We start from the raw sequence: 10474 nt of genomic DNA on the forward strand, positions 1-10474 counted from the left end.
CTGGGATTGCTGAGAAAGACTTTGTAGAAGAGAAGATTTTTTATCAGTGTCATGAAGGCTTAATAGCAACTCATTTGTTAAAGAATCATGAAAAGATCAACTCCAAGAAAGAAAAGGAAACATGGAAGGACCTGGACTGAAGTCACGCCAGTACAAGAAGGGTACTGGCAAAGGTGAGGTAGGTGGGTGGGAAATAGCAGGACTTGAGGGTAAGACATTGAATTGAAAACAAAATAATGGTTATTGATCAAACTCAGTGGGACTTAGGCTGGAGAGTAATGTATATGGCTCTGGCGTTTTGAAGGACATTGTTGAAGGCAAGGGAAAGCGTCCCCTTCACCCTCTGAAGGTTTGCTGAAAATATTTAACAAGAGGATGATTAATAGGAGAAAAAGCATACAAATTTATTTGATCATAGTTTTTCATGACACAGGGGCCTTCAGAATGAAATAATCCCCCCACCTCAAGGTTACAGAAAGAATATGGATTCAGAGCACAGCCCAAAATAGGCTATGGTGGTAAACCAGGCTTTAGTGGCAAGAGAGGTTATGAGAGAGACAGAACAGGAGGCCTGCCTAGCAAAGCTGTCCTTGTTATATAGATGAAACCTCTTGGGTAGCAGACAGAATAGATGACAAATTCTTCTTACCTTTGACAAATTCTCTCACCTTTAAAGGTGTCAGACTCTTAGTTAATCTTTCCTAGAACTGACAAGGGAATCCTGGCTGCATGAATGTAGATTCTCTACAGATGTAAATTTCCCCCATGAAAGGCAGCTTTGCAGGGCCAGTTCTGTTTGCTGGCCCTCTGGCAGTCCTCTCAAAATATATCAAAGAAATATATTTTGGTGTAAAATATCTTGATTTCCTTCCACATCAAGGATGAAAGTTGCTGAAGAAAGGAAAAAAATGTTGGTAGCTCTTGCAGTGATCTAAGCAAAAATTGAGGCACTGGAGAGGAGAGAGTTATTTAGAGGTATGAATCAACAGAGCTTGATTAAGTTTAGGGGGTAAAGGAGTGATTGGGTGTCTGAGTGGATAATGTAACAATCAAAACCGTATCTCAAATTCTGTAAGATTCCTTTTGAGCTAGAATTGTTCAAAGCACATTCAAAGCAGCATCTGTTGAACTCTGACAGCCCAGAAAAACAATAGCTAACTCATGCAGGGCTAAATAGCTCTTAGAAACATAGTGAGTCATTGTTTTTGCTATGTTAATGGATTCAGTTGATCCTCACAAAAACCTCATGAAGTAGGTGGGACCATATTCCATTTTACAGAAGAGGAGATCAGTTCAGGAAATTAAAACAGAGAGGTGAACTGACTTAACCAAGATGATATAGACAGTAAGTGGTGGAGTCTGACTTCAAACACAGTCAGTTTTTATGAGGCCTTATTCTGAGGTTTAAAGTGCCCCAACATTATAATAAGAGCCATAGGAGTTATGAGCCAGGAACCATGAACAAAAACCTGTGTGTGTGTGTGTGTGTGTATGTGTGTGTGTGTGTGTGTGTATTTTATATGTATATACCCAGACAATCTTCATCCACATCAAGGTATGAAAAATTATCAGTCCTCCGTAAGGTACAATCTTTATTGCATTTAAAAATAATATATTTAAGCTGAGTGCAGTGGCTCACGCCTATAGTCCCAGCACTTTGGGAGGCCAAGGTAGGAAGATCACTTGAGCCCAGGAGTTTGAAAGCAGCCTGCGAAACATGGTGAGACTCTGTCTCTACAGAAAAAAAAAAAAAAAAAATTAGGCGAGCATGGTGGCATGTGCTTGTGGTCCCAGCTACTTGGGAGGCTGAGGCAGGAGAATCAGTTGAGCTCAGGAGATCAAGGCTACAGTAAGCCACTATAGAGTTCATGCCACTGCATGCTAACCTGGATGACAGAGCAAGACTCTATCTTAAAATAATAATAATAATATATTTAGGCTGGGTTCTGTGGTTTATGCTTGTAATCCCAGCATTTTGGGAGGCCAAGGTGGGAAGATCTCTTGAATCCAGGAGTTCAAGACGAGCCTGGGTAACATATTGAGACCCTGTCTCTATATGTAAATAAATAAATCAATCAAATAAAAATAGTATATTTAAATAATGAAAATAAATAAAACATATTTAAGTATCTAACATGTTAAAATATTTAAATAAAATATGATCTTACACTATTAAAATTTTGAAAAATTAAGAGAGGAAATAATCTTCTGTTGTTTTACCACCTTAATAAACTATTTTAATTTCTAGTAAATTCATTCTTTTCTTCATTTTTTTTAAGACTAGTCAAGTGGAGCAGTGGAAGTGAAGATGGAACAAAGAAATCCATAAACCAGTTATGATTAAGTAGTTGTAAACACCAACTGCATTCAGACCAACACCCATATATATTTTTTTAATTGTAAGCATAGTATATATAAAACTTCAATTCCTGCTTTTTTTTTCACCTAACATTACATCATATGCATTTTCCATACTGTTTCACAATTCCTTTTATTTGTAATTGTTTAATCCTGCAAAATAATGCTTCGAATGAACGTATGATCATTTTCTTAAGTATTTCCCTACTATTAGAAGTGAAGTTTCTTCCAGCATTTTTCTCTTTGCTGTGATGAATATTTTTATGTATAGAGATTTTTCAGTTTGGTAATGAGTTTTTGAAAATCTACTTTACCAAAAACAAGGAAAACCCATGTCTTTCTTTGGTACTTTTGCCAAGATATTACTTTTACTTGACTTTCAGCAAGTATAGGATGAAAGTACACAAGTCTGCAAGGACCTTGGAAGTAACTTGTTTCTGTCTAATTTCTATAAAATTTCCAGGAGATAGTCATACAGCTTTAATTTGATCTCATCCACTAGTTTTAGCATTGGTATTGCCATATTGGTTATGGACACATAAAACTGTAACTCCTGGAGCCAACCTGTCAGGCTTTCCTATGTGAAACCAATGCCACCACCCCACCCGCACTCTAGCACCTTCTATCCACTGATTTTAGTCATTGACTTGCTCTCTACCTCTTTCTGTTTGTTGTCTTCCAGTTTGTCTCTTTCACTCCTCCCCTCCCTTCTCTATCTTGCTCTCTGACCCAAGAGGCTGACCTGTATGAACCACATCAGTGATTGGCTGGTGGGGCCCCCCAGCAAAGAGGATGGAATGAAGTGAGGGTATTTACTTGCTTAATTGCCTCCAGGCTGGGTCACTCACAGATGGCCATGTCCTTCCATCAAAGATCAGAGCTCTCCTCAAGGTAGCCCTCTCCACAAACTTTCTTGAGTTTCTCTTTCTGGGTTTTGTTAACTATTTTCTCAACTTGTCCCTTCATGCCTAGAGGTAATAGCAGGTGGGGGATGCTGTGCTATTCCATTTGGTTTTCCTGCACCCTTCCCATGTTTGTATATAGTCCTTTTCATCAAAGTATTGGGACTGTCCTAATTCGAATGTGCCATCTTTTTTCTGTTTCCTGCTGAGAACGGTTCAACTCACTCTGGGTACACTCAATAAATATAACTCAGACAGTCACAATATTGAAGTTGTAACTATGTGCTTTGTTGATATCACTGGTCCAGAAAATAATGACATGGCTCACTCTGCCCACCTCTTTAGTTTCCGTTTCTGCATTACTCACTCTCTTCACAATTCCCCATCAGAATGGGAAAAAACTTCACTAATAAACTTAGAGATGGAGAGTAGAGTTCATCCTCAATGGCTTGTGAACCAAAAGAGGTTTTTTTGTGTGTTCGATTTTGTTTTTAAAGTTCAGATTTTTCTTTGTAAAAACTCTCATGTTAGGTAAGTGCCCATGCCAGAGCTATTTAAGTAATAGCATGAAAAGATGTTACAAAAACTAGATGTGTATTTGTCTTTGGTAATTGCCTTTCCTTGTTCAATGCCTAACAGGCTATGATGAAATAACTCTGGTAATCATGACTTTAAAAACAATAAGGAGTCAACTTCTCTGAGTGCTCGAGTTATCCTATGTCTATAAGACAACCTCCTTTAGAAACGGAAGTATTTCTTCCAAGCCTTTGGGAGCACTGTCTGCCAGGTTATTATCTGAGTGTGCTTAATCGCTTAATCTAAGTTGTGTCAACGGAAAGAGTCAAACTCTGTAAAATATTTGAAGAGATTAATTCTGAGCCAAATATGAGTGACCATGACCTATGACACAGCCCTCAGGAGGTCCTGAGAATATGTGCCCAAGGTGTCAGGGCATAGCTTGGTTTTGTACATTTTAGGGAGACATGAGACTTCAAATACATTTAGGATATACATTGGTCCAATCCAGAAAGGCAAGACAATGTGAAGCGAGGTGGGGGGCTTCCAGGTTATAGGTAGATTTAAAGTTTTTCTAATTGGTAATTGGGTGGAAAAGTTATCAATGGATAGAAATGTCTGTCTTGCGATAAGAAGTTACGAAGACCAAAGTTTAATCATGCAGATGAAACTGCCAGGTAGAGAATAGATAGTCAATGTTTCTCTTCTTTTTTGTTCCCTTGATTCTACCCGCCCCCTCCAAATGTTTCTTTTCAGACTTAAGGTCTGTGTTGAAGTTAATACTGGGGAGGTGTAATGAGGCATGTCTGATCCCACTTCGCATCATGGCCTGAACCAGTCTTTCAGGTTAGATTTTAAAGTGCCCTGGCTAAAGAGGAAGTCATACAGATGACTGTAGCGGCGGGTGGTGGGGGGTCGGGAGGGGGACTCAGAATTTTATTTTTGGTTTACATTTGTCATTTTATAGGAAGAATGTTTTTTGAGTAGAATTAAGAAGATGCTCACAAGATTAAGGCATAATAGAATTTCCTTCCTTCCTTCCTTCCTTCCTTCCTTCCTTCCTTCCTTCCTTCCTTCCTTCCTTCCTTCCTTCCTTCCCTCCCTCCCTCCCTCCCTCCCTCTTTCTTTCTTTTCTTTTCTTTTCTTTCTTTCTTTCTCTTTCTTTCTTTCTTTCTTTCTTTCTTTCTTTCTTTCTTTCTTTCTTTCTCTTTCTTTCTTCCTTCCTTCCTTCCTTCCTTCCTTCCTTCCTTCCTTCCTTCCTTCCTTTCTCTCTCTCTCTCTCTCTCTCTCTTTCTCTCTTTCTTTCTCAAGACAGGAGTTTGCCCTGTTGCCAAGGCTGGCCTGGGCTCAAGTGATCCACCTGCCTTGGCCTCCCAAACTGCTGGGATCACAGGTGTGAGCCACCATGCCCAGCCAGCATAATAGTACTTCTAAGATAATGATTTCCTTTTACAAGGAATGCTTCAAACTTGATGAAAAGAAAAAGATGGAGAGCTAAGCTGTGAGGATGCAAAGGCATGAGAATAATCCAGTGGACTTTGGGGACTTGGAGGGAAAGGGTGGGAGGTGGGTAAGGGATAAAAGACTACACACTGGGTACAGTATACACTGCTCAGGTGATAGGTGCACCAAAATCTCAGAAACCACCACTGAAGAACTTATCCATGTAACCAAACACAACCTGTTCCCCAAAAACCTATAGAAAAAAATTGTGTACCATAAATATGTATAATTTTTGTCAATAAAAAATTTCTTAAAGTAAAAAAAAAAAAAGAAAAAGAAGTGAAGGTGTCCCAAGGGTTAACTCAATCCATTATATTTTATTTATTTATTTATTTATTTATTTATTTATTTATTTATTAAGACAGAGTTTCACTCTTGTCACCCAGGCTGGAGTGCAATGGCGTGATCTCAGATCTCCACCTCCCAGGTTCAAGCCATTCTCCTGCCTCAGGCTTCTGAGTAGCTGGAATTATAGACATGTGCCACCACACCTGGCTAATTTTTGTATTTTTAGTAGAGATGGGATTTCACCATGTTGGCCAGGCTGGTCTTGAACTCCTGACCTCAGGTAATCTGCCCACTTTGGCCTCCCAAAGTGCTGGGATTCCAAGCATGAGCCACCATGCCCAGCCTCAATCCATTATATTATTTTCTTCATGTTTCTCCTTGTGACTTCCACTTGGATCTCACAGAGTGGGGGGTGTGGATCAGTAAGATAGGAAAAAGAGGTGAAAGACTGAATCAAGGCCAAGGAAAGCTTGGGCTTTCTCCCAGATATTGGGCAATCTTCTCCTCACTCCTCACTTTCCTTAAGCAATCTCTTCAGCTTCCCTGTCTCTAATTACTGCACTAGGATGACTCCCCAGTTTAAATCTCTAGTACAGACCTATCTGAGCCCTAGCTCCACAAATGCAATTGGTTTCTGACATCTCCAGTGGAAATGTCTCAAAGTACCTCCAATTCATGACGTTCCTCCTTACACCCAGGTGTGCTCCTCTTCCTTCCTGTGTTCTCTGCATGAGAAAATGACACCACTGCCCACTGTTCACACAGTGACACCAGCCAGAAGCCCAAGGATCATCCTCAGGACCTGCTCCCTATCATGCCCTCATCCCTCCTCATCCACTTTATCTCAGACACAACCACTCTGCCCTTCTCCAGGGCCGACTCTTTTTTTTTTTTGGAGACAGAGTCTTACTCTGTCACCCAGGCTGGAGTGTGCAGTGGTGTGATCTCAGCTCACTGGAACTTCTGCTTTCCAGGTTCAAGCGATTCTCATGCCTCAGCCTCCCGAGTAGCTGGGACAACAGGTGTGTGCCACCATGCCCAGGTAATTTTTGTATTTTTAGTAGAGATGGGGTTTCACCATGTTGACCAGGCTGGTCTCGAACTCCTGACCTCAAGTGATCCGCCCGCCTAGGCCTCCCAAAGTGCTGGGATTACAGGTGTGAGCCACCATGTCCAACCCAGGGCCAACTCTCTAGTACTGCTTCTGTCAGTTCTTGCCCAGACAACAGCAGTCATCTGCTAACTGGTTTCTCAGTATGCACTCTCCCCAACCTTTCAACTACTTCTCTGTTCTACAGCTGGAGTGACCTTTTTGAAATGCAAATGGAGTAACCATTTTGAAATAAAATGCACACTTCAGTGACTTCTTATTTCTTTTATCATAAAAATATTTTAACCTGGTCCGTGAACCACTGCACATTTTGGTCCTTTCCTACTTCTTCCAACTAATCCTAATTTCAGCTCTACCTCTTACTAACTGGATAACCTTGCATAAGTTCCTTCACTCCTCTAGGCCTCAGTTTCTTCATCTGTAAAACAGGGGTAACAATAGTATTTCCCAATTAGAATTGTCATGAGGATCAACGTCAAGTGCTTGGATTAACTTAGTAGGTACAATATATATTAGCTCAATAAATGTTTGCTCAATAAACATTAGCTCTTATTAGGACATCTTAGCTGTCTCTGGTCACTCTGACATTTTCTCTCAAACGTGTTATCTTACTCTGTTTACATTGCTATGAATAAATGCCTGGGACTGGGTAATTTACAAGGCAAGACGTTTATTTGGCTCGCAGTTCTGCAGGCTGTGCAAGAAGCTTGGTGCCAGCATCTGCTTCTGGTGAGGGCCGCAGCCTCCTTCCACTTGTGGCACAGGAGAAGGGGAGCCAGTCTAGAGATCACATGGCGAGAGAGAGTAGCGGAGGTGCCTGGCTCTTTTTTAACAACCAGCTCTCTCAGGAACTCATAGAGTAAGAATTCACTCATTACTGTGAGGACGGCACTAAGCTATTCATGAGGGATCCGCCCCCGTGACCCACACACTTCTCACTCTGTCCACCTCCAACATTGGGGATCAAATTTCAACACGAGATTCAGACGTTGGTCAAACGTCCAAACTAGGTGAGGCGAGGTGGCTCATGCCTGTAATCCCTGCACTCTGGGAGGCTGAGGTGGGCGCATCACTTAAGATCAGGAGTTCGAGACCAGCCTGGCCAACATGGTGAAACCCTGTCTCTACTAAAAATACAAAAATTAGCTGGGCGTGTTGGTGCACACCTGTAATCCCAGCTACTCAGGAGGCTGAGGCATGAGAATTGCTTGAACCCGGGAGGTGGAGGTTGCAGTGAACTAAGATTGAGCCACTGCACTCTGGCCTGGGGAGACGGAGCGAAACTCTTTCTAAAAATAAAATAAAATTAAATTAAAATTAAAAAAAAAATCTAAACTCTAGCAGCTGTCATACTTCTTTCCACTGTAGGACCTTTGCACATCATGCTGTTCACTCTGAGCACAGCTTCCTTTCATCATTTCCTAGCATTTCTTCCTCCAGGAAGTCTTCTACAGTCTCTTTAACTAAAGTTTCTCTATTACACTCTTTCATAACATCACATACTTTTCCTTAATAGCACTTATCACAGTTATATTTTTACATTTATTTAGGTGATCATGCGATCGATGTCTTTCTCCCCATTGGAATTGAATCCACGAGGGCAGGGCAGGAAAGGTAGAATCAGTTTTTCCCTTTTAATATCATATTCTCAGCTCATAGCATCTTGCCTGACACAGAGTAAAGTACTCAATAAACATTAGTTGAATGAATGAAATTAATCTCATTGTACATGAGAAATGTTCAGAGGCAATGGGGCTCTCTAGCCTATGGTTTGCAGCTGCCTCTTCCCTCTGCCAGACTGCAATACTTGTGTGACTAAGAAGGAAAGGGTTGTGCATGGTGCCTCATACCTGTAATCCCAGCACTTTGGGAGGCTGAGGTGAGACAATCACTTGAGCCCAGGGGTACAAGACCAACTTGGACAACATGGCAAGACCCTGTCTCTACAAAAAATAAAACAAACAAAAAAATTAGCCAGGTGTGGCAGCGCATATCTGTGGTCCCAGATCTGTGGGAGTTTGAGATGGGAGGATTGTTTGAGCCTAGGAGGCAGAGGTTGCAGTGAGCCATGATTGCACCACTGTACTCAAGCCTGAGTGACAGAGTGAGACTGTGTCTCAAAAAAAAAAAAAAAAAGAAGAAAGAAAGAGAGAGAAACAAAAGTATGGAAGGAAGGAAGGAAGGAAGGAAGGAAGGAAGGAAGGAAGGAAGGAAGGAAGGAAGTTTCTCGAAGAAGCTCTGCCTAACAATTACCCCCCTATTAAGTTCTCCAGGATGCTGATGGTTATCCCCTTTTCTAAGTGTGGGTCATCCCTAAGAAGACCACTTGCTAGTAGTCATATGGTTCCAAAATCATGCCCCTTGATAAGGCCAAATCTATGAATACGAAACAGTAATATCCTCTTTGAAGAATCTTCTGTGAAAGTTTATTCATTGAAGTTATGTCTTGAGCAGGAGATGTCAACAAGCTGTAGTCTTGGTACTTTGATCTTCTTCTTGGGCCCAGTTCCAGTTTGCTCCCTTTTTTTTCCCTTGAGATGGGGTCTTGCTCTGCCACCCAGGTTGGAGTGAGGTGGCACAATCATAGTTCACTGCAACCTTGAACTCCTGGGCTCAGAGGATCCTCCTGCCTCAGCCTCCCAGGTAGTTGGGACTGTAGCTGTGCACCATCATGCCATAGTTTGCTCCATTTCAATTGTCTCCTTTATAGTGCTACACAAGGGTAAAATAATAACAATAGCTGACATTTATTAGTCATTGGTGCTTGCTATTGTTAGGCGCCATGGAAGGCATTCTTTGTATAATATTCTTACTTAGAAAAAAGAATCCTCTTAAGTCAATGCTACTATTATCCCTATTTTACAGTTAAAACATGGAAATTTAAAGAGATGCAGAAACTTGTTTAATATTACATGGCCAGTGAGTGGTAGAACCAGATTTTGATACCCAGGAAGTCTGATGCCACAGCTCACACTTGGGTATATACTACATCATACTGCCTAGTTACAGTTAGTGATATTTTACTTATCCTAACTCAGCCTCTCATCCAGTAAGATAAGTTCCAAAGACCATTTAAATTGTCTTCTTAAACTGGTAACTGCAGGGGCCTTTGAAAACAGTATGCTGAGAATAGATAGGGCTCAAGGACAGTATCTCCAATTGAACTTTTAATGAACTCCCGTAGGCGCCAAGAAGGCGGGCAGATAAGGAAGAGCATAGAAACAAAGAACTGAGTAGAAGGTTACATCTGGGAAAAGAAAGTTTGTTTTGCATTGCATTCTTTCTGCTGACGTGGGGTTTATGGAGTATAAATAAAGTGAGGCGGAGGCTCTGAGCGCGGCCGCCATGTTCTCTGTGTCTTTGTCTTTTGTGTGTTCTTTCATTCTCCACCACCCCCGGCACGGACCCCAACAGGTAACCACATAGTGAACACAAATATCATACACCTGGGATTAGAGGGCAAAGTTATCAAAATTAAAAACAAGACTTATCTTGATTTGTGACTGGGCATATCATGAGTGCTGGCACAGTGTAGATGCTCAATAAAACTTATTGATTGAATGAATAAATGGATCACACCAGTCACATCCTTATAATCCCTTTAATCGGATTATGAATATTTTTCCATACAATTTCTCCAAAATTCAGGTTCCTCTTCAAAAATATAGAATAAGAAATTTTCTTCTTAATTCACACTCTATGGTCCAAACAGATTATAAATAAACAATCTTGATATTCATTCATTCATTGCATACCTATTTATTGACCAAGCTACAGTGTGTCTTGCCTTTTCGCT

General features: G+C 41.0%; 1 long non-coding RNA gene across 1 annotated transcript; it reads left to right on the forward strand.

Moving 5' to 3' along the window:
• On the forward strand, window positions 1-10028 carry LOC144340808 (uncharacterized). Its single transcript, XR_013417229.1, has 3 exons — window positions 1-173; window positions 4533-4622; window positions 6266-10028. It is a non-coding gene; the product is annotated as an uncharacterized LOC144340808 (long non-coding RNA).
• Window positions 10029-10474: the final 446 nt, after the last annotated feature.

This window comes from Macaca mulatta, chromosome 5 (assembly GCF_049350105.2).
Source record: "Macaca mulatta isolate MMU2019108-1 chromosome 5, T2T-MMU8v2.0, whole genome shotgun sequence".
Lineage (NCBI taxonomy): Eukaryota > Metazoa > Chordata > Mammalia > Primates > Cercopithecidae > Macaca > Macaca mulatta.